The sequence below is a fragment of the Gopherus flavomarginatus genome, chromosome 2 (genome assembly GCF_025201925.1).
Source record: "Gopherus flavomarginatus isolate rGopFla2 chromosome 2, rGopFla2.mat.asm, whole genome shotgun sequence".
Lineage (NCBI taxonomy): Eukaryota > Metazoa > Chordata > Testudines > Testudinidae > Gopherus > Gopherus flavomarginatus.
This window is the reverse complement of record NC_066618.1, coordinates 191,822,678-191,847,733: the sequence shown is the minus strand read 5'-3', so window position 1 is coordinate 191,847,733 and position 25,056 is coordinate 191,822,678. Positions and strand designations below refer to the sequence as shown.

Genomic DNA, 25,056 nt, shown 5'->3' with positions numbered 1-25,056 from the left:
TGTCTTGTTTCTTTCGTGACTAATGCCATAATCACTGTCTTATTTCTCACAAAGCACCTAGTTTCGTCTCACGTAACTCAGGACATTTCAGTGTAATTCAGAGTTCAGTCTTAAAGGATAACAGAAGGATGAATAGATGTTAACAGAAAAAATAGTTCAATAAACTGAAATATTACACAGAATGGCATTAAGAACTGAGGATATTGGATTGTAAACTTCTTCAGTCATCCATCTTACAATAGACATATGGAAGTTATGCTCTTGGGCTATTAAATAGCTTACTTCATCAATCTAGATATGAGGGAGAGGCATATTTTAAACACAAGAACAAATGTTGGTAACTTTTGAAAATTATCTTCTGTAAGATTTCTTAAATTCCTGGAGTGAATTTACCTTTTTGAGCATTCCTCCTTCATATAGTGCACTTCTGCTGCCACATTTTCATCAACAGATGTTCTTTTCTGTGTAAAGCTGGAGCAGTCAAAGTGTAATTGAATTTTATTTCATGCTCTCCAAAAGAGAGAGCAAACAGAAGAGGTTTGTTTTTTGTTTTTAGGATGTGCATAATTTTACCACTTGGAGGACATTTTATGGAAGTACAAAGTATTTAGCTGTGTGATAACTAAAGGCTAAAGTTCAGAATACTGAGTGAAGGTGGAGAACACTATGGAGCTATGGATATAGCCTTTTATTAAATCAGTTTAGCTGAACTTGTGAGTAATGTACATTGTTCCAAAGATGAGGGAAACTTCGGAGGTGGCAAATACCTGCAACATCTCAGAAAAGGGGATGTAAGGGAGTCTAAATTAGTGTTACGTACCGTGAGGGGACAAGAAGCAAGGGCCAGATTTTCAAAGCTATTTAGTGCCTATAAGTGTAGACAGGGAGTTAGGCACCTCACAGGATTTTCAACAGCACCTGCGTGCCTATCTGCATCTTTAGGCAACCAAATACTTGAAAAATCTGTATGTCTTTTTGTGTAAGCACATGCATAGTCCCACTAAAATCAGTAGGATTAGTCATATGCTTAGATGAAACACAGGTATAAGTGTTTGCAGGATTGGGGCCTTAGTCTCTGCTCTGCTTAATGTTCAGGATCCAGATTCTGTTTCTGTGAGGCTCATCCATGAGCTTTGAGGGTATGTCTGCATGGCAGTTAGACACCCACGGCTGGCCAGTGGCAGCTGACTCGGGCTTGTGGGGCTTGGGCTAAGGGGCTGTTTAACCATGTAGATGTTCAGCCTGGGCCTGGAGCCTGGGCTCTAGGATCCTGTGAGGCACCTCAGTTAAATAGCCCCTTAGCCTGAGCCCCAAGAGCCTGCGTCAGCTGGCATGGGGCCAGCAGTACGTGGCTAATTGTAACGTAGACATACCCTGAAAGGAGCAGGGCCTAATATCCTCAGTATTTGCATCTTCCATTGACTCCAGAGGAGCTGTAGGTGCCCATCACCTTAAAGAATCAGACTCTTAATACCTAAAGAAGGTGAGTGATGTAGCTAAACTGCCCTAATTTCTTAGCGCAGACCAGGCCTAACATGCTCAAAACCATGTTAGGTGACCACGTTGTAGCTTAAGGGGAGCCTAGGGGGAGAAACAGTCACGGTGAAGATGACTATTTTAAGGAATTATATACACTACAGTTAAGGCTATGATTTTGTCATGGAATCCATGAAGTCCAAAGACCTCAGTGACTTCAGGATCCCCCTCCCCCCCTGTAGAGGCTGGGAACTGTGGGGTCCCCCTTCTGCCTGAGCTGCCGCAGGTGGCTGGGAGGGACCTTGCAGCTTTGGGCCCCCTTGGGGAGTGGGGGACCCTTGAGCTCTAAGCCCCCCCATGGGTGGTGGGGGCCCCCAGAGCGTTGAGTCGGGGCCTCTGCAGCTGCCCAGCCACTACAGAGGATGTGAGGACCCCATATCTCCCCATTTTGTTATGGATATTTTTAGTAAAACTCACGGACAGGTCACAGGCTTCTGTGAATTTTTCTTTCTTGCCTGTGACTTGTCCGTGACTTCTAGTAAAAGTATCTGACAAAATCTTAGCCTTAAAACTTTGCAGGTCAGGATAATAACAGTGATAAATCTGCTAGCTTGTAATAAGTCTCGTTCACCCATTCGATTGGGGGTCATCAGTCCATTGTTCAAAGCTCTCCTTTGTTAGAAATCCTATCGAGAGATATGGAGCAGGATTGAAGACAAAGAAGTGATGTCACAGTCTCGTTTCCATGCTCTTGGCCTAAATGTATAAATGTTACTGGCAAAAGATGGAGTCTTAGATCACATGTCCTTAATGGACCATTAAGCAGGCTGGCTAGCATTGATGCAAATCTGTCTTGGGGCATGTTTGAGATAGAAGCACATAGCCTATATTTGTAACTTCAGATACAGTGATGATACATGGATTTAAACAGGATAATAATACTTTCCATTGATACATTACATGACATACTTTGTACAAGATTTATTGCAATTTTGTAACAGTGATGACCTGTATTAGGGTCATTAGTTATCTTCCTCTTTATACAGCATCACACCAATTATTTTGACTAAGGCAAAAAAAAAATTTATAATCTATCTGCCTTGATGAAGGATAGTATGATTTTATGGAAGGAAGGAGTGTACTATGTCATTCTAACCTACTTGGAAGCAGAGCAGCAAGCAATCAAAACAAGGCAAGCTTGAAAAAGACAAAATAGACCACCTGAAATACTGCCGTTGGCTTTCAAAAGTTTCCCCAATCACTGGAAAGTCAAAATGAGACTACATCATATAACATAAAAATGAACCCCCCAAAATCCTCCCCATAAAGCTCATAGGCACCTCTGCTGGCTGAACCCAACAGATTATACATAATGCAGAGATTTTACCATCATTTTTGAAATATGGGGTTCTTAAAATTAATTAAATAGAAATTGAACAATCTAACAAAAATAAAACACCTCTAAGTAGTCAAACTGTCAGATCTCACAAACTGAGATACCTGATACCCCCCAAACTTCCTTCTCCATTATAAGAACCATAACCTGTTAGGAAAAAAATCAAATTTTCACTAAATAAAAGCAATACAGTTCAGCAGTGCCAGAGTACCACTTAGTTGTGATGAGAGGTGCACATTAGAACCAAGCTTCCAGAGTAACTCTGAATGTTTTGGAGACTGAACTGTACTGATGTCATAGACTGATTAAATTAAGTAATTCATTGTGGAGGACTGAGTAATCTGACCAACTTCACATGGAATTTTACATTTTGAAGCTCTAGCAGTCCTCAGCTACTTTTACTGCATACAGATCCTCTTATTTCAGCATGGTTATGAAAGGCAGGACTTTGGTCAGCCAGGGAATGTCAACCCAACTTCCACCATCTTCGTCAAAACTGCTTTCTGTCCTGTTCTTCCATTGCACAGCATTTCTGGAGCTACAAATTTTGACTGGGCAATAACTGCTGGCGTTGGATCTCTGCAGTCAGGACTGTTTTCTCTGACCCCTTTGAGTCTGAATGTGACCAGCTGCAACTTGTTCTTGTAATGGGGCCGTGTGGGGGGACGCTTTGTTGAACAATTAAACACATTGAACCAGATTATCCTCTTTGGAGAAAGAGAACACGTAGCAGCAGGAAACTTGGGAATTTGCTTCATTATTGTTTCATTAGGAGGGTGGGATTTGCCCCCTTGAAGGATGAGCAGAGAGTTTGTCCCTCTAACCCTGTGGATGTCTTGGGAGCACTAAGCACAGCTGTCGAGGCCATCCAGAAAGTGGTTGAGCATATAAGTGAAAATTTACTCACGCAACAAGGCAGGTTTTATGCAAATATGTCTGCCACATTTATTAGAGAGTGCACCAAGCTGTTTCAGGTGGTAAAGTCAGGTTTCCGTAACTATGTAAAGCAACCAGACCAGTGTTTCTCCATCAATGTGTAGCAACACCTTTCTCCCCTGCCAAGGCACTCAGGAGGGTCAAGAGGCACTGAAAATGTTACAATCTAAAGAGCCAAGAGAATCTCATTCCATACACACACGTGCACCTTTTCTTTCACACATTATATAGGCTGATCAGGGATAAAAAAAAAAAATTCTTACTTTTACAGTAAATGTAAGGGGGTCATGATGATTTTTTACTTGGAAAAAGGGGCTGTCAAGCTGACGTCTGAAAAACACTGACCTAGGCAGCCAATACAGAGAATCGCAGAACTAGGAAACAAAACCAGCCGTGCAACATATTTTATATTGCTTGTAATTTTATTTCTGTGAATGCTAATTGGTTAATACCCTTAGGCCCCACTCAGATGTTTTTAACAATAATTCAGTATTGCAGTTTGGAGACTTGTATTCCTGACTGTCTCACAAATCAGGCACCAGCCTTAGTTGGTCCTCTGGAAAAGTAGATATGAAGGCCTAGGAAATGGCATCTTCCCAGGACCAGCATACAGTTGGGAAAACAGAAAGGGAGGAGGTAGAAAGGAAGAAAAAAGGCAGAAGACAATTTCCTGGACACTGAAAGATGAAAATTTGTTTGCTTTTTAGGGCACTCTTTTTAACTGGAATACAGTACTTACATAACAGTGAGCCAGTTATAGGTGCCTTAGAGAAACTATAGCTTTAGAACTAGGCAGAATAGAGCTTGGGAGGTAGAAGAGAGGATTTGGCAGGTAGATGGGTTGGAGCAGAGTTATGCAATATATTTATAATTAAATACTTGAATTTCAAATCTCTTTGCACTGTTACTTGAAAGTGAAGCTACTTGCTTAAAATGTTAAGGTAGGTGGATTTATTTGAGCAAAACCAGGTCTGTTTTCTGTGGGACCTGGTATTGAGCAGAAATGGGCCTGTTTAAGAATGAAAATGAGCCAACTGTTTTGGAGTGAAAATTCTCATTACTGCAGACTTTGAATGCAAACATGCCATAGCCATTGAGCTGAAAATGCAAATGAAGCAACATTTAGGGAGTGTGAAATCTCATGAAAAAATGGTAACTATTTTAGTGAGAAACTCCATAAAACAAAAAAATAGTGATTTTTACATAGGTATTAGTTGGAGGCACTTATCCCTAGGACACAGGGATTTGTCATCTGGGCGGGAACAGTCTCTAATCACTGGAGATGGGAGAATTTTGGCAGCTGGTGGGGGAGGTTTGGACCGGGGGCGGGGGGTCATCCTTGAGGACTAGAAAGATTTGGGCCCCCAGTTCATATTTCCAGGGTGCAGGGGGTTGTAAGTGCATGCTGGAAGTCATACACTGACAGACTGGTCTTCAAAAGTGTTGGACCTTGAGCAGCAATATATGTGACCTCCAAGTTGTGTTAGGTAGGATCCTAACTGGCTCCCAAGCTCTCTCTTGTCCTGGTAGGCTCAGCTGGAGATATTGGATTTGGCTCCCTGGCACCTTTCCAGGTGGTCATGTCCATTTCTTTTCAATCTGTGACAAAGTTAGGCTAATATCTCCCTCTTTCCCCACAGCCACCTTGGGAATTTCAGTCAGATGCTGTCTGATCCATTACTCCTATTCCAAATTCATAAATCTGAATCATTATTACAGGCTTAAAACTCAGAGGCTCAGTACCTTAAGATTTTTGCTGCATGTGCTTCCTGCTATTTTATCTGCAGCTGCAGAACCTGGGTCCAGTCAAGTCTGTGGAAAGATAAAACTCTTCTTACGATAATCCTATGTAGGATAAAATAACCAAGTTGAAGCTTGTCAAGGACCAGAGTATTACTGGTGCTGATCATCATAATACTAAATTTTAACCCTCTTGTATCTGCATTCCATCGTCTGTTGAAGCAAAACTTCAAATCCCACCAGGGTCAGCTTGAACCTTCATCCTTTTTAGGTATGCATATACACATTATCTAGCTATCTATGTGTGTGTGTTTTGCACGCAGTTTACTGTCTCTATGGTGTCTGGATGTGACCTTAAAATCAAAGTCCTGTCTGCTTTGGTGAACAAAGTTTACCCTGGTGTCCTTGGGTAAGATTTCTCTTACCACAACTCTTTTCTGCAGGGTACTGTGTGCCAGATGGCTACCATGCTTTACTCCGAAAGTAGCTGCATTTCAATGGTGTCGTGTATATATGGTTTATTAAGTGCTTTGGTATGAGATTTGCTATATTATTGGTTCTATTAAGTATTTGATGTGACAATTTCAAGAGTTGCCATCTCTTGCAAATTTTATCACAAGTCTTGTGCTATCTGGTGGTTTTCTTAAAATCCCAGCTTCTGGAGTCATGTTAATTTGTGAGAATTTCAGCTTTCATTTAATAGGAATAAGTAAGTTTCTTGCCTTCGTAATTATGGAGAAAAGCTTGAAGGCAAACAAGAAGACCCCTCCCCTAATAATTGGGAGGGAGGGGGGCTGGCTCCTGGCTTTTGAATGCCTGAGGTTGGCAATACTGCCAGTACTTTTACAGATGGCAGCTCCCAGAGTGCATTTTGCCCCATGTACATTATTGGACAGTGAAGTAACTAATACTGTGTTAAGATTGATATTTTACATGTACGAAACAGGGATTTCACATAGGGACCCATTCCCCCTTTCCCTCCCACTGTAGTTTCAGTTATGCCCCTCCCCTACCTACCCAGGCTGCTTCCTGCCCCTCCTCCTGAAATAGGGTGACCAGATGTCCTGATTTTATAGGGACAGTCCCAATTTTGGGGGCTTTTTCTTATATAGGCACCTATTACCCCACCCCATCCTGATTTTTTATACTTGCTGTCTGGTCTCCCTACCCTGGAAAACCCTATCTCCCCTGGATCTCTCAAAGGGCAGTAGGAGAGGAAGGCAATCTCCTCTTGTAGTTGTTGCTACACTAAGTAAACTGTGGGAACCCCTGGGGATTCCTGACAGCTATATTCTAGTTGTTCCCCCCTAGACTTAGTGTAGTGTAGCAGTGTAATGGGGGAGGGAGAGAGTGTATGTATAGGAACAAGGGGAGGTAAGGCCATTTTCTCATCCCCCTACTCCCCAAAAAATCATGTGCATGGAGGAAGACATTGCTCTGTCTGGCTGACACTAGCAGAAGATACAAGGTGGAGGAACACAACCACTACGCCCTCTCCCACTTCCTTCCTAGACCCTGAAGACCCAGGGAGGAGGCCTCCCTGTTCTCCTTGAAGGCGGCAGTGGTAAGGAGGTACTGCTAGGGCTGCTGAGGAGAAAGAGGATATAGAACTAAGGGTCCCCCTGAGCCTTGAGTCCCTTGTATTTAAGCTTCCCAGCAAACTGACAGTGTTCACTCCACAGCCACTTCTCCATGAACTGAAATCTGCAGGTTTGGCACCCCTCTGCTCACATCACCCCTGGGATCATGGACCTGACCCCAGCTTGCAGATGTGGGATAATCACCATTACAGTTTACCTTCCTTTCACCCCACATTGGCTTTAATGGTTGTCTGCTGCAGACTGAGCTCTGTTGCTTGCAAGCACCTTTTAAAACCCATCGTTGTCACACGGACACTTCCATTTTTTGTCTTTCAAATAGAGCAGGGGACTGGGAAACCAGGCTTCTGGGCATTACGCCCAGCTTTGTCTTGGTCATGTCATAGCACTGCCCTGTGCCTCAGTGTCCCTGTCTGTAAAATGGGAAGAACAATAATATTTGTCCACCTTTGAAAGGGGGTTGGCACCTTGGAGGAAAAGTCAACCTATTAGCCTAAGTGCAGTTTTAAGCAGGATGCCTCTGAATCAATATCCCCAGCAGGTTTTGAAAACCCAGGACTCTGAGGGATTTATAGCTTGCCTGTTTTTCTTGGGTGGGACCAACTCCCCACCTTTGAGGAGCTGGGAATCTGCATCCACATCTGCTGTTTATTATCGACATTTTTAAACATCTGCTTTATGCGGTGAAATACCCTCGCCCGGCCTACACTGCCCAGAGACCCTCCCCCTTCCCACCCCTCCGCTTCTTGCACCGCGAACCCACCCACCCAAACCCTCCACCGCGGCTAGACGCCCATCCGCCCTTTGCACGGCCCTGAGGCCGGTCTGGACGGGAGCGTGACACGCTACTGCGCGAGCCCGGGGCAGGTTCCATCTCCTGCTCCCAGCGCCCCGCCCCCGCTCCTCTCATCTCCCGGGGCTCTCCCCGGGAACTCCCGGCGAGGGCTGGGCTGACTGTGCAACCGACAGCGCGCACCCCCCGGCTGCCTGGCCCGCGGCTGGGATACGGCGCTAGGGGGCGTCTCCGGGCGGTGCTGCTGCGTTAGCATCAGCTGCTGCCGCTGCTGCTGGAAGGTGAACGGAGGAACAGCCGTTGCTGTCTTGCTCCTGCACCCGCCGCGCTGGGGATCCGGGCAGCAGCAGCAGCTCCCTGACTGAGCAGCGGGAAGAAGACGTTAGGCATCTTGGCCTAGTGCCTGGCTACCGCCCCCCTGCCCCTTCCCTCCAGCGCACACGCCTCTCCTCCCGGTTGGTGTCCGTTCGATCGATGGAGCAGCGAAGGATGCTGCCAGGCCCCAGGGAAGCGACAGCAGCGCATCTCCATCAGCAATCTCAGGTACGGTCATCATACCTGCCCCGCTTGCCTATAGGTGCTGTCGAGCGAGTTAACTCTGTATGCAACGCTTGCCTGACAGATGGCTGTTATAGATACAACAAAGGATGCTTTAGATGCTAGCACTTGTTTGGGCTTTGGAGCTGATGTGTTCAGTGTTGTTTGGGTCTGCGTCGGTGTGTTCAATAAGTACCCCGTGCTGCATAAGCTAATTGTTGCATAGATCAGTTATTTATTTGAAAGGGTTAGGAAACTATGGAATTTCCCATCCCCATCCCCCTCTGGCTGTAGACATTCAATAACTTCCCAGCCAGAGAATGGATGTTCTCCCCTGTTCTATAGATATTGCCTGGACATGTGCATTACTTTAAATATATTATGACAACCAGTATATATTGATTGCAGACCATAAAATCACTTAAAGCTCTCACCCTCCAAGAGTTTCACAAATGTATACTGGTCTAGATCTTGAAAACTAAGACTAATTGGCTGCACTTGTGCATCTCACAGCAACAAGGAAGGAAGGAAATAAATGCTCCTTAGCAAATATGTTTTCACTCTCTGATCTTAGGAAAATACCTCTCCTCTCCTGCTGAATTAGCACACAGCAATATAATGTCTATGTGTAAAGAAATACTAGACAAAGTGGTTTTATTATATGACTGTAAGGGTAATTTGAAAAAATAAAGGAAATGCTATAGCAATTGCTCAGTGTTGGAAATAAAACATTACTATAATGTATGTGCAAATGTGTGCCACCTGTTGGACTAGGAAGAAAAACGGTTAATATGGCTTCACTGCTGTAGTGAGGACATTTCTTTTCAATTTCCGCTTAGGTTAAAAAGGGTCAAAAATGGAAAAGTCTCTTCCAGATGTTGCTTTGGAAGTATGCAGATGTGATGGAGCTGAGAAATCTTGTTACTGCAAATGGAAATTAGTAATTTGATACTGAAGTGTGTGCTTTTGTTATAAATATGTATTCATGTTAAGGTGAGCACTTATATATTTGCTAAGTGAAATGTTTTATCTCATTTCAATCTAAGAAAAAATCATTATCAATAATTTCATTACTAGCAGAGTTTGGGTGCTGTGTAAATAGTAAGTGCTTTACAAACACAAAAAAACATTTTTCTGCCCCAAAGAGCAGTCTCCAAATCAACAATCTTTGGATGAAAAGGTGAGTTGGAAATTAAATGCAATACAAGCCTATTTTTTTTCTTCTTCTCCCAATCCATGTGTGTGTGCATTAATTGTATTAAAGTAGTGCTGACCAGGTCTCTTCTACTACATGCTGTACAAACACAGATTTTATATATATATAGTCCCAGTCCCTGTCCTGAAGAATTTACAATGATAGCCATTTGTGGATTAAACTCTCCAAGATGTACAGCATCTAGCACAAGAGGCCTGACCTGGAGCAGCATAACTATAATCCATATAATAAAAATCCAGGATTGTTACTTCGTGTGTCACTCTGGAGCCTATTATGTCTGTACAATCAGTGTGAAGCAATGGAAACAACTACAAGCATGGTTAAGAGCAGCTTTTGTTCTGAACATCACCAGGCTGAACCATCGCTTTGATTCACCATCATTTACTGTCCAACTTTTAAGTTCTCAGCCATTTTGATTTTACGAATTACCCCATGCGTTTTTCAGCTACAGTAAGGCATGTATCTATGTGTGCCCAGAGTCCTAGACCATTGTAATATCAGAGGTAATTTAACCAATCACAAGTGTTATTCTGCAGCAAATTTACATGCAACCATTTCATTGGGTGTATGAGAGACTGCCCAGATGATGGATAACTTGGCCCAGCTGCCACATCCAAATGCCACCTACACAAATCTCCCAGCACAACCCCCCCAGACACAAGTCAACACATGCAGCAGACGCAATAACCCAAAACATCCCTGTGAAGTCTAGAAGGTCTGTACAGTCAGAGTTAATCAATGGAAATTGCTACAAGCATAGAGGACAACTCGTTGTGTTTAGAATATCACCATGATTCAATCATCACTGAGATTCGTGGGCTGTTACCGTTCAGTTTTAAGTTCTCAGCCATTTTTGGCTTTTTAACACAACTTTATGAATTACACCTGTGCAACAGCATGGACTTTCATCTGCTAGCACAAAGTGTATATATATACTAGCACAAATATATTCCGCTTGTTTGCATAATCCCCATTCATTTATATTAGCTTTTTCATTTGGGAGGTTGACTATTCAAGTGGATATTCGATAATTTTTGACCTGCCTCAGGACAATTGTAATCTCTTATCAACTTTGAACCACACTCATCTTTCATACTCAATAGTCCCTGCAAAAAGGGATAGATTAATTTAATAGCTTAGACAATGTGTGCAGAACTGCACACCTCACAAAGGATGGGAGATGGGGCAAATTGTGTGAAAGGGTGGTGTAAGTGAGAGGAATAGAGTATACACACAAAGCCCTGGGGTTATGTGCTACCCCTGAGTGCAAAGGAAAGGATGACATAGTAAGGCCCTAATTCTACACCATTAAAGTCAATGGGAGCTTTGCCATAGACTTCAGTGAGTGTAGGATCAATCCTAAAAGAGGAATAGCCTAAGGAACAAGAGTGTGTTCTGGAAAGTGCCCTTGAAGTTTATCCTCCCCTCCCCTCCCCCAAAAACAAGTGCTGGACACTCAAGCAGTGAATAAAGCAACAGCCACTGGATGTTCTCATTTCCACAGGGAAAATTACTGGATGCAATTCTGCCTTCTCTGTTGCTTGTGTGTGGTTCCCTAATCAACTGTGTGGGATGCATGTCTGCTGGTGACTTTATCAGTGCTACTATGTGTGTCTTACTATTGCTATGTATCCAGTGGAGCTTTCGTCATGCTTGGCCTCTCTCACATCGGGGAGAATGGCTATCCATTTGGATAATGTGGCGGGAACAGTTGTTGGTTATGCTGGGCATTGCTGCTGGTTCCATGGCATGTTTGCTGCATGGGCATTGCTTATAGAATGCTATTTTCTGAAGGTATGTAACTTTACGTGTTGTGGTTGATTGTTTTGGTATTGTTACTACAGTAACTCCTCACTTAAAGTCGTCCTGGTTAACATTGTTTTGTTGTAACGTTGCTGATCAATTAGGGAACATGCTAATTTAAAGTTGTGTGATGCTCCCTTATAACATCATTTGGCAGCCGCCTGCTTTGTCCACTGCTTGCAGGAAGAGCAACCCGTTGCAGCTAGCTGGTGGGGGCTTGGAACTAGGCTGGACTGGCAGCTCCCCATCAGCTCCCCACTCCCCTAAGTTCCCTGTGCAGCAGCCGCCCAGCAGGTTACCAATTGCCAGCAGTTCAGCTGTCCCTCCCCCTACTGCCATGTGCTGCTCCTGCCCTCTGCCTTGGAGCTGCTCCTGGGAGCCTCCTGCTTGCTGTGCAGGAGAGGGGAGAGGAAGGGGGCTAATGTCAGGGTGTCCCCCTCCCTTCTTCTCCTGCCCCCCGCTTACCCGCTCTCCATATAGAGCAGGGAGGGAACAAGACAGGGCTCAGGACAGAGAGAGCTTGCGGGCTGCAGCTGTGGTCTCAACTTCCTGATTTTTTTTAAAGGCAACGTACTTAGAGGGGTGTCAGCGTACTTAAAGGGGCAATGTGCATCTCTCTCTCTCTCACCCACACGCAGAGTGTGTGTCTCTATGTCTCTGTCTGCCATGCTATCTTCCCTTCCTCCAGTTATGCTGCCTCGTAGATTGTGAGTCTACGTTAGCTACAATGTGTTAACCCTTGAGGGCTCAGCCGAATGCTAGTTCATCATTTAGCAGTAAGGCATTCCCTGGGAAATATCCCACCCTCTTCCACCCTGTGATTTCACCACCTCAACCAAGCTTCACAATCATCATTGCTGTGTACAGTATTAAATTATTTGTTTAAAACTTATACTCTGTGTGTGTGTGTGTGTAATTTTATTTTTATATATATATATACACATATATATATATATATACACATATATATGTGTATATATGTCAGCACTTTCCAGAACTTAAAACTGAACAGTAACAGCCCACGAATCTCAGTGATGATTGAATCATGGTGATATTCTAAACTCAACGAGTTGTCCTCTATGCTTGTAGCAATTTCCATTGATTAACTCTGACTGTACAGACCTTCTAGACTTCACAGGGATATTTTGGGTTATTGTGTCTGCTGCATGTGTTGACTTGTGTCTGGGGGGGTGGGGGTTGTGCTGGGAGATTTGTGTAGGTGGCATTAATGTAAATGGGGGTGGGGGGGTAGGTTCCAGGGAAATTTTTTTCACCAGACAAAAAGCTATTTTATATATGTGTATATATACACTATGTGTGTGTGTGTGTGTGTGTGTGTGTGTGTGTGTGTGTGTAATTTTATTTTTTTATATATATATATGTGTATATATATATATAAAAAAATAAAATTACACACACACACACACATATATATATATATGTGTATATATACACACATATATGAAATAGCTTTTTGTCTGGTGAAAAAAATTTCCCTGGAACCTAAACCTCCCCCCATTTACATTAATACTTATGGGGAAATTGGATTTGCTTAACATCGTTTCACTTAAAGTTGCATTTTTCAGGAACACAACTACAACGTTAAGCGAGGAGTTAATATACATTGTATCCTTATTAGGATCATAAGGATTGCCATGCTTGATCAGGACAACAGTCCAATATCCTGTGTCCTACAGTGTCCAGTACCAAATGCTTTAGAGGAAGGTACAAAGCCCCATAATAAACAATATGTCAATGTAAAAAGTTACTTCCTCAACTGAGGCAGTTAGTGGTTGGCTTATTCTTTGATAATTTGTATCCTTATCTATTTTAATGGCATATATTCCTGTTATTTTTTACAAATGTCTAATCCCTTTCTGAACGCTAGTAATCTCTTTGCCCCAATTATATAAAGTGGCAGTAAGTTCCACAGGTTAATTATGTTTTGAGTTTTAAAAAAAAATTCCTTTTTTAATCACTGCCAAGGGCACATCCAGCTCTGGTTATGGTGCTATGTGATTTGTACCTGTGGATAGCCCTTTCTTTAGCTTCATTGTCTTCAAATAAACACTTTTGTTAATCCTACATGCCTGTGGCTATTTATGATGTGACTGTTGTTTTTGCTCCAGTTGGTTGACTGTATGGATCAACTGCTTCCTTGCCTAACCTCTGAACACCCACATATTCTCCATTTTGCCCCTCAGAATGCTGTTGTGATATGCATCTCCTGCCACACAGCACCAGTGCCAGTGGAGTCAAATTCATTTTCAGTTCATTCTACAGCATCTCCCAAAACCCACTGGTATATTACCAGCTCTCTGAGGCCACTCCTGGAACTGCTTACTACCTACATGTGGGGCACATCTTCTTTTGCCATGCTGTGTTGCTTATTGATAGTAGATGGTGCTTTATGTATGGCTGTCAATCAAGCCCTGGTCACCATGGATATCTTCATGTCCTCTGTCTTGTCCACTTGATCATGTTTATTATAGTTTTGCAGCCTTTTGGTAAACTGCAAAATGTCCTAAGACCAGCAGGCTCTATGCCAATGGCCCACCCCTCTATTCACTGCACATGATGTGATTTACTCTTTCAGGCAATCTGATCGTGGAGCACATTGCATATAACATTTTCCATACTGTGTTTCATGTTCCAGATTTGGGATGATGGGGAATACTGTCCATTTTAGCCTTGAAAAACTGTCAGAAAATTTACTATCACAGGCATGAGATATACTTCTGTAGTCTTTCCCAGGATAACTGGTGATAATGAATATCATAGTGATATTTTACTTATAACAAAGAGAAACAAAAGATACGTGCCCTGGTTGAGTGAGCGAATGAACTTTTTTTGCCAAGGTAATGTATCTAATCTCTCTCCCTCCGTCCATACACAAACTCAGACTCGGAGCTCGAAAGGTATGTGTGAAATCCAGCTGAGACAGGAGTCATGTCTAAAAGCAGCTTCAAGGAACTATAAGGATGGTGGAATAAGTATGTATGTCTAAGTTACAGGATTTTGTTTTTGCTGGCAATGCCCTGCAATATCAAAGCAATCCTGTACTGAGACTTTTCTCCTCCAGATCATTTGACTCAGCCTCCATCATTGGATCGATGGTCCATATTTTTAGCGTCAAATATAATTTAAAGCTATGCAGGCAATAGTACGTAATCTTACCTTAGTCACATGAACCTGTCTCAGCCAATCAGACTGTGACTGGCCATTGAAGGCTATAATAAATATGTATAATTATGTACTTAACGTAACTTCAGAGTCTGTATTTTACAACATGAATCCTTCAGTGCACTCCCTTAATATAAAAAGTTGATCAATTCCCTAAAATTAGGAATATTCATTAGTTGACAGGTGCATATGGCTTTGAATACCAGAAAATGGTTGCTCATATTTATTGAGCAAGCTATATGTTGTCTGACATTGTCAAATAATAAAAATGACATAAATCATCTTACGTTCATAAAAAGAGGAACCTCACTTTTATATTTAAAATGAGATAATTGCCAGAAAACTTCTGCATTAAAATGTCAGTTTTACTGCAGAAGTTTTCTGGCAGTTACCTCATTTTAAATATAAAAGTGAAGTATTTCATATGTAAACCCCATCAATGTTTGTAGTATTACTGCCAATACCATTTTAAAGTAAAAGCCAGAATGTTCTTGAATTGCTGACACTTCAAACTGAACTAGAAAATAGTGATCACAAATCCAAAAAGCAAACAGCTCTATCTCTCAGGCTAAAATGTTTGAAAGTGTGTAATTTTTTTGGATGCCTCAATTTTGGGGCACTCGCCCTCTGATTTTCTGGGTGCTCAGCACTTCTGCAAATCAGGGTCTAGGAGTCTCAAATGGGGTGCTCACAAACTCAGGCATCCAAAATAGGTGACCACTCTTGAACATTTTGGTCTTGACAGGTAATGGAGTGTCAGTCAAAAAGTAGGTTTGCAGATAAGTAGTTGATTGGTATGATGCTTCCTCAATGTGCCCAGAACTGTGAGTCACCTTATCACTCACCTGCCTTTGATGAGAGGAAGTTTTGCTTGGGCTGAACTGGGTGTGAGCTCCATGATACCAGCAGTCAGTTGGCTTTCACCCTAACAAGTATCAGAGGGGTAGCCGTGTTAGTCTGGATCTGTAAAAGCAGCAAAGAATCCTGTGGCACCTTATAGACTAACAGATGTTTTGTAGCATGAGCTTTCGTGGGTGAATACCCACTTCTTCAGATGCATGTGGTGGAAATATCCAGGGGCAGGCATATATATGCTAGCAAGCAAGCTAGAGATAACGAGGTCAGTTCAATCAGGGAGGATGAGGCCCTGTTCTAGTAGTTGAAGTGTGAAAACCAAGAGAGGAGAAACTGGTTCTGTAGTTGGCAAGCCATTCACAGTCTTTGTTCAATCCTGAGCTGATGGTGTCAAATTTGCAGATGAACTGAAGCTCAGCAGTTTCTCTTTGAAGTCTGGTCCTGAAGTTTTTTTGCTGCAGGATGGCCACGTTAAGGTCTGCTATAGTGTGGCCAGGGAGGTTGAAGTGCTCTCCTACAGGTTTTTGTATATTGCCATTCCTAATGTCTGATTTGTGTCCATTTATCCTTTTCCGTAGAGACTGTCCAGTTTGGCCGATGTACATAGCAGAGGGGCATTGCTGGCATATGATGGCGTATATTACATTGGTGGATGTGCAGGTGAATGAACCAGTGATGGTGTGGCTGATCTGGTTAGGTCCTGTGATGGTGTCGCTGGTGTAGATATGTGGGCAGAGTTGGCATCGAGGTTTGTTGCATGGATTGGTTCCTGAGCTAGAGTTGTTATGGTGCGGTGTGCAGTTACTGGTGAGATAACTCTAGCTCAGGAACCAATCCATGCAACAAACCTCGATGCCAACTCTGCCCACATATCTACACCAGCGACACCATCACAGGACCTAACCAGATCAGCCACACCATCACTGGTTCATTCACCTGCACATCCACCAATGTAATATACGCCATCATATGCCAGCAATGCCCCTCTGCTGTGTATATCGGCCAAACTGGACAGTCTCTACGGAAAAGGATAAATGGACACAAATCAGACATTAGGAATGGCAATATACAAAAACCTGTAGGAGAGCACTTCAACCTCCCTGGCCACACTATAGCAGACCTTAACGTGGCCATCCTGCAGCAAAAAAACTTCAGGACCAGACTTCAAAGAGAAACTGCTGAGCTTCAGTTCATCTGCAAATTTGACACCATCAGCTCAGGATTGAACAAAGACTGTGAATGGCTTGCCAACTACAGAACCAGTTTCTCCTCTCTTGGTTTTCACACTTCAACTACTAGAACAGGGCTTCATCCTCCCTGATTGAACTGACCTCGTTATCTCTAGCTTGCTTGCTAGCATATATATACCTGCCCCTGGATATTTCCACCACATGCATCTGAAGAAGTGGGTATTCACCCACAAAAGCTCATGCTCCAAAACGTCTGTTAGTCTATAAGGTGCCACAGGATTCTTTGCTGCTTTCACCCTAACAGTCTCCTCAGGACTGTGCCAGACCTTACTTTGCTTTGCATGTTAACGATAGGTGCAACCAAATCCCCAAATTCCTGCATGATGACTGGACACTCACAGAAATTACCAGATAAGCTGTTCCCAAAGGAATAGTGAACACACCAGCTTCTACAAGTCAAATGAGGATCAGCTCCAATATAACATCACAGCAGGGAGATATATTTATAGTGAAAACAATTATCAGTTTATTATCAAAGGCTAAGATTTGAGAGATAGGAAGGATAGAAATGGAAACAGAAATGGTTACATATAAAACAAAAAGTATAACACTGTTCCTAGAGTCTAAACTTAACTTTAACAGAATAAACCTTTGTCTAAAGTAGTTTCTCTCATCTAAAGCAATCTCCCAGCATCTCCAATCAACATGGCTGAGATCCCCCTTTCATGAATGCAGAAAACACTGTTCTGTTTGCTTCGTCAGTGAAGGATCAAGATGTATTTTGTCTTCTCCTTGTATCCCCCAAAGTTCATTGTTTTGTCCACAGAATCAGGATGGTTTATTAGTTGGTATGCTGGCTCCATGTTGCCTTTACATCCTCATGTTGACATTGTCATGGTCTTCCATTATGTTGGCTTACAATACCTATTTTACCTGTGACCTGAGGCAGGCAGGTGAATATGCATCCTTTGTCTAGTCAAAACCTGCTTGACAACCCTGCTTTGATTCAGACTTTAAAACACATTTTCCGGTGTGCATACACACAACTCCTTAAATAACATCCATCCATACATTTCATAACAGTTAAGATCAGAATGACTTATAAGTTTTTATTAGAGACTTTTCTTGACACTCTTTGGATATCTACTATGAAAACAATGTGTTAGATGTGGTTAGTTCGTCAAACCTGTCAGAAGATACAGTTGCAGATCAGCAAACCCTGTGCCACTTGGCATTGGGGGGTTCTTTAGATCACAGTCAGACATTATATAACAGTATTGCCAGCCCTAAGTGTTCAAATGAGTTGGGCTCCAAAAAATCATGACATTAGCTTAAAAATCATGGGTGAAATCCTGTCCTGTTGAAGATGAATGGGACCAGGATTTCATCCCCTGAGATTTTACTTTTAAGATGTTAAGTATTGGATTCTTTTTATTTGCCTTCTAGCTTTTGAGTCTTTAGGATGTGTGTTTTCTAACTTTTCCCCTCAGCCATGAAGACTAGAAACTTTCTTCTTTTTCTTTCTTTTTTTTAAATGAAGGCTAAGATTCTGACATGATCACTTGATTTCAGGATTCGTGATCAAATCATGAGAGTTAGCATAATTGAGTAACTCGTTTTTGTTACTTAATTGTAAAAATATGATCTTAGCTGCAACTTAGTCTGTGTCCCTGAGTGAAATTTTGATTGCATTTAATAAAAGATCCTGTAAACCATTTTGACAATATAAAAGCACGCCAAAAGAAGTACAAAAATACTCTAAAGTAATCTGATCAGAGGTAGTATTTTTAATATATAATATATGCAATATGTAAATATATATATTAAATATATCTATTAAAACACTACTTAGTTCAGATTTTATATATATGTAGAGAGAGTTTTTTCTTTAATTTAGTATTCATGAAAGGTATCAGTCTTGGAGACTGAGACTTTCTGTTCATGCACAGGATGGGAAGCGGCAGTGCAAACTTCCCTTTCCCTGTCCCACAAATGTGTCCCAATATGACCTGCAAGACCTCTAATATGAAAGGGTAGTTCACTCTCCATCCTCATTTAGACTTTGGCTTCTGTGCTGAGGGAGGCAGCCAGTTGTGGCTATTGGTTTTTGTGATGAGGACCCATCTACTACGAATTGGACCGAGACCATGTCCATGCAGCCTCATCACAGAGACCACTGATCAGCCATCGGACAGTCATGGCTTTCAGCACTGCAAATATGAGCTGGATTCATACCAAGATCAACCAAGAGGTTGTCTGTCCCATTAGCAACTCCTTGAAACCTGTTTTTTTTTCTCTCTTTAGTTTGATATTGACAATACATTTTGAAAATTGACAACTGTATTCCCCTTTATAATGAATATTCAGCAATGATACAGAGAACTAATAGGAGATACCATTTTCATACAAAAATCAAGAATGTGTGGAAACCAAAAGATCTGTTGATCACAGTCCCAGCTGATCATAACAATCCATCAGTTTTTGTCCTCAGGTGCCTCCCTTCTAAGATTAGGATTTATGCCAAATGAGGATTCAAAGTACTTTGGCATCTTTGAGTCTCATATTGATGCATTTATTGAGTTCAGCTTATTTTTACCACATTGCATGAAGTGCTCTGGCATGTGCATACACTAAGTGCTGTGCAAATGATATCTGTATTGCAGTTTAAGTGGCAGCAATCCTGAATGATTTTGACTTGTTTCCAGTCAATATAAGTCACAATGTGGTGTAAATTCTGATGCTGACAATGGCACTTTAATTTTTCATCAGAGCAATTACACCGTTCACTGATACATTTTTTTTTAACTGTTCTTGGTACTGCATAATCTTTAAAGTGTCTCATTATTAGGAATTCCTTTGTTGTTTGCTGTATCTGCAGAAATCATAACAAAGTCATTTGTTACTCAGGTAGCTATCATACCTGCTTAATATTGTACAGTAAAATGACCCTTTAAATGAATCATTACTTTTCTGCTTTAGCTGTGTTACTTGCATTGGATAGCAGTGATGAGTGTTTGGGCATATTACACAGACAAGTGATCCTGCAGTCCTTCAGTACAACGTAATAGGGTATTTTTAACTGAGTAGTTTGTTTTTTGTCCCCATAATTACTTTTTGTAGGAGTTCTGAATTTGACTGACAAAATTGACTAGAATTAGACTATAATAACCTATAGCAGTTATTAAACAAGACATACAGAACTTCATACAAATTGAACAGACAAAGGATCAGAATCACAGATATGTACTGAAGTTGCAATAAAGAAGGTTTTGTCTATAACCTTGGGTCCCAATTTTCAAAACCTACATAAGGGAGCTGTTTTGCTTAGGTTTCGAACACCAGTAAATCTCATTGTCTTCAACAGCAGTTGTTGATAGTTTGAAAATTAGCTCCTTTATTTAGATGCTTAATATTTGACACCTAATTTGGAAATGTTTGCCACTGTTACACCATCCTTTTGGCATTAGAATTATGCCTGCTTGTGCCCCGGATAATTTCCTTGTGATACTAGTGGTGAGTGCTGCTGTCATGGTTTTTTCCCTTCTCTTCTGTGGTAGTCAGAGATGCCAGGGGTTACTGTAATGGTGCAATTGGTGGAAAAGTTCTACCTGGGGTAACCCTTCTTTTGAAGGATTTTTTAATGCTATATTTAATGGAAAGATTCAGTTTGAAATTGTTTTTTGTTTAAAGAAAAATCAGGACAGTCTAGTATCAGAGGGTAGCCGTGTTAGTCTGGATCTGTAAAAGCAGCAAAGAATCCTGACATGCATCTGAGGAAGTGGGTATTCACCCACGAAAGCTCATGCTCCAAAACGTCTGTTAGTCTATAAGGTGCCACAGGATTCTTTGCTGCTTTTACAGGACAGTCTAATAAGTAGGAGGTTTCATCTTCTGTATCTTCCTGTTTTGGGGAAGGGACATCATCAACATGAAATCTAGGGGTATGGCTACACTTGCAGCTGTACAGCGCTGGGAGTTACAGCTGTCTTCATATGGCTGTGTAGGGAAAGCGCTGCAGTGTGGCCACTCTGACAGCTACCAGCTCTGCAGTGTGGCCACATTTGCAGCATTTGCAGCACTATTGGGAGTGGTGCATTGTGGGCAGCTATCCCACAGAGCACGTCGTCCCATTTTGGCGCCGTGGGTTGTGGGAAGGGGACGGAAGGCTGCGGGTCATTCCGCTTTCTGTCCCAACGCCCCGTGATGCATCGCTTCACATCCCAGCAGTCACTGTTTTTTCCGTCCACGTTTGGTGCCATTGTGACTCTCCCAACGGTTTCTGTGCAGTGCGATTTCTGTGGGAAATGGAACCCGAGCTGCTGAGGAGTATGCTGATGAGTCTCGCCAGCACATCACATTTGGCAGTTGAGCTATTCCTTCAGCTCCAAAGTGACAGTGAGGAGTCCGACGATGATATCGAGTCGCCTGACGCATATGACACTAAATTGTTTGTGGCATTCATGGAAATGCTTAGCACCGTGGAACGCCGCTTTTGGGCTCGGGAAACAAGCACTGAGTGGTGGGATCACATCGTCATGGAAGTCTGGGATGATGAGCAGTGGCTGCAGAACTTTTGGATGAGAAAAGCCACTTTCATGGGACTGTGTGCTGAGCTCATCCCCACCCTGCAGTTCAAGGACACAAAATTGAGAGCTGCCCTGCCAGTGGAGAAGCGGGTGGCTATTGCAGTCTGGAAGCTGGCAACTCCAGACAGCCGCTGATCGGTCGTGAACCAGTTTAGAGTGGGAAAGTCGACCGTTGGAATCGTGTTGATGCAAGTTTGCAGGGCCATTAATCACATCCTGCTAAGAAGAACCGTGACTCTGGGGAACGTGCAGGACATTGTGGATGGCTTTGCACAAATGGGTTTCCCTAACTGTGGAGGGGGGATAGATGGGACTCTTATTCCTATTCTAGCACCACCCCACTTAGCATCCAAGACATTAATTGGAAGGAGTATTTCTCTATGGTTCTTCAGGCGCCTGTGGATCACCATGGGCGTTTCATTGACATTAACACAGGCTGGCCTGGAAAGGTGCATGATGCACGCATCTTTCGGAACACTGGCCTGTTCAGGAAGATGCAGGCCGGGACTTTTTTCCCAGACAGGAGCAAGGACCGGTTCAACTACAGGCTGAGCCGGTGCTGAATGACTGTGGAGTGTGCTTTTGGCCGTTTAAAAGGGTGCTGGCGATCTCTGTATGGGAAGCTAGACTTGGGGGAAAGCAGCATCCCCGCGGTTATTCCATGTGCTGTACCCTCCATAATATTTGTTAAGGCAAGGGTGAAACATTCAGTCAGGAATGGACCTCTGAGGTTCAACGCCTGGAGGCTGAATTTGCACAGCCAGAGAGCAGGGCTACTAGAGAGGCCCAGCACAGGGCTACAAGGCTTAGGGATGTCTTGAGGGAGGAATTTGAGGCTGAAAACCAACAGTAATGTTTGGTGCCTTGCACAGGAGTGAAGTGCAGTGGTTACAATGTTAGTAGGAATCTGTTTCCTAAGATGATTTGCAGTGCCTGTTTCTTTCCTGGGCTACGGTATCTTTCACTTTCTGCAGTAATAAAGACTGTTTTCAAAGCCAAGATTTCATTTATTGAAAAGAAAATAACTTTCTTGACAGACACACAACTTTTTGGGAACCTAAAAGGGCAAGGGGCTGGGGTGGTGAACTGTGCAGTCACAGGTTTGAATATGTCCTCTCTGGAGTGCTGTGCAATGACTGCTGCACTTCAGGATGCCTATACTGCATGGTGATGGGGGTTGAGTGCAGAGGGTAAGGGTCGTAGTTCTCAGGGTTGGTTGGTGAACGTACAGGTGTTGGGGGCAGTTGGTGGTGGTAAGACCCTGGATGCTGGGGAAGGGGGTTTGTAGCTGACATTGGGGCACAAGCGAAAGAGCTTTGGGATGAGAGGGTGGGGGGGGGGGCACGGTAGTGCTCTGCCTGCAGGGCTACGAGTGACTAGATAGAGTCCGCTTGGCGCGCCAGGATGCTTATCAGCTGCTTTGTGCTTTTCATCTTAGCTGCTGCGTTTCTCTGGCAGATCCTGCTTTCCCTTTCCCTCCAGTCCTGCAGTTTTTTCCTCCAGTCCTGCAGTTTTTTCCTCTCTCTGGCAGAGTGATCCATAACTGCTTTCAGCATGTCTTCTTTGCTTCTTCGCAGCTTCTTCCTGAGGTTTTGTAGCCTCTGAGCAGTCGATGATACGGGCAGTCCAGTAGTCAAGGACACTTTTCAAAAGGCAAAAATGGCAACAGTTAACAGAGGCAGCATTGTTTATAATCTCACCCAGACAGTTATTCCCACACAGTGAAGGAGTTTACAGTCTTCTATTTAGCATACTTTTCCCATACCAAACAGAGCGCACATAACCCACAGGAGCCACGATATGGTGAGTAAAGGGTACTGTGCTTTGGGGAAAGCAAACTGCTGCAGGGAGCACCTCCAGTGAACAGTCTCCCAACATTTTCCACAGGAGTTAATCCTGGAAGCTATCTTGCTGCTGCGGGTCACCTAGGAAGGGGGAATGATTGCTTCAGGGCTGTGCTGGGGTTTCTGTGCATTGAGGAAAGCAAGCTGCTGCAGGGAACACCTCCAGTGAACAATCTCCCAACATTTTCCACAGGAGTTAATCCTGGAAGATATCTCGCTGCTGCGGGTCACCTGGGAAGAGCGGGAGAGTCTTCTACAGCAATGCGGATTCTGCCCTGGCCCCTATGCAGCTTGCCTGTGTGCAGCAATGGTCCCCCCACCCCTCGCGGCACAGAGGCATGGACGCGTTAGCCTGACTGGGACAAGGACCACAGTGGCTCTCGCTGTAAACTTGCGCAAGCTCATTGCCCACGCTCTGGCTGAAACTTTTGAAGAGATTACCGAGGCCGATTACCGTGACGTGATAGACCACATCAATGGGCTATTCCACATCTAGGCATGCATGCATGCAGCCTTAACCCCCCCTCCTCTCCCAAAACATTTCCATCCTGAAGATAAAAGCCGCTTACCAGTAACCCGCTCCTCTGCTTGTCCTTCACCAAGTACCGGCTGCTGCGACTGGCTACCTTCCTTCTGGCTTGAGAAGAGCTCCTGGCTGCATGCCTCCTGGGACTCGGGGGTGTCTCCCCCCACCCCAGCACCCTCAGTCTCGGTTTCCTACCTCCCCTCCCCCTCCTCCTCCTCCTACGCCTCTCCGCCATCCTCCCCCCCGCTCTGAAGTGTCCATCGTGGTCGTCAGATTGGCAGTGGGGTCACCCCCAAGTATCACGTCCAGCTCCTTGTAAAAACGGCAGGTCGTGGGGGCAGCGTCGGAGCGTCGGTTTCCCTCGCGGGCTTTGCAATAGGCACTCCGCAGCTCCTTCACTTTAACCCAGCACTGCACCGCGTCCCAGTCATGGCCCCTTTCCAGCATGGCCCTTGATATCTACCCATAGGTATCGTAATTCCTACGGCTGGAGCACAGCTGTGACTGCACAGCTTCCTCCCCCCAAACACTGATGAGGTCCATCAACTCGCCCTTGCTCCATGCTGGGGCTCATTTGGCACGTGGAGGCATGGTCACCTGGAAAGATTCACTGATTGCACTCCACACCTGGCTGAGTAAACAGGAAGGGGATTTTTAAAATTCCCGGGGCATTTAAAGGGCGGGTCACCTGAGGCCAGGGCAGTAGAGTTCGAACTGATGAACAGAGTGGCTGAACAGGCATTCTGGGATACCTTCGAATACCTCTGGAGGCCAGTAACAGCGCTTTTGGTGGCCACACTGGCGGAGCAGCGCTGCATCACCAGCGCCGCAATCGTTATACCCCAGGCAGAGCAGGAGTACAGCCAGTGCTGCAGCCAGGGAGATGCAGCTCTGTATGTGCCTTGCAAGTGTGGACTGTGAATAAGTTGCAGCGCTGTAAACCCACCACCAGCGCTGCAACTCTCCAGTGTAGCCAAGCCCTGGCTAGTTTAAAAAAAAACGTGTTTCAGATATTACTTCTACCTGTTCTTCTTCTGGCCTCATAACCCAAAGTATGCAGGGTTCCTGGCAGTGGAAAATCTTCCCTGTGGTGATGTTTACTCCTGGAGGAATTCTGTATCCCTGCATGTTCACAGAATTCATGTTCCCCGCAGATTGCTTTGCTTCCCCACAGAAAAATGACTTCTGCTAGGGAAGCAAAGAGAAGCCACAGGATCGGTCATGTGCCCCTCCCTGGCAATGCAGGCAGGTTGGTTCAGGCACCTTGGGCAGCCAGTAGAGACGTAAATTACTGCTGGGGGTGAGGGGGCAAGGTAGTCGTGTGTGTGAGAAAGAGACTCTTTCCCTCTTGCTTGGTATTGTGGCATGCTTGGCGTA

General features: G+C 43.8%; 1 protein-coding gene across 5 annotated transcripts in view; it reads left to right on the top strand.

The window, feature by feature from the left end:
* Nucleotides 1-8,198: 8,198 nt before the first annotated feature.
* The window catches only part of KIAA0319 (KIAA0319 ortholog), a 99,560-nt gene continuing 82,702 nt past the window's right edge, over nucleotides 8,199-25,056 (top strand). For all 5 annotated transcript variants that reach the window (XM_050941792.1, XM_050941791.1, XM_050941790.1 and 2 more), the window contains exon 1: nucleotides 8,199-8,482. The gene's annotated coding sequence lies outside the window, so the exon portion shown is untranslated. The remainder of the gene's footprint in view (nucleotides 8,483-25,056) is intronic.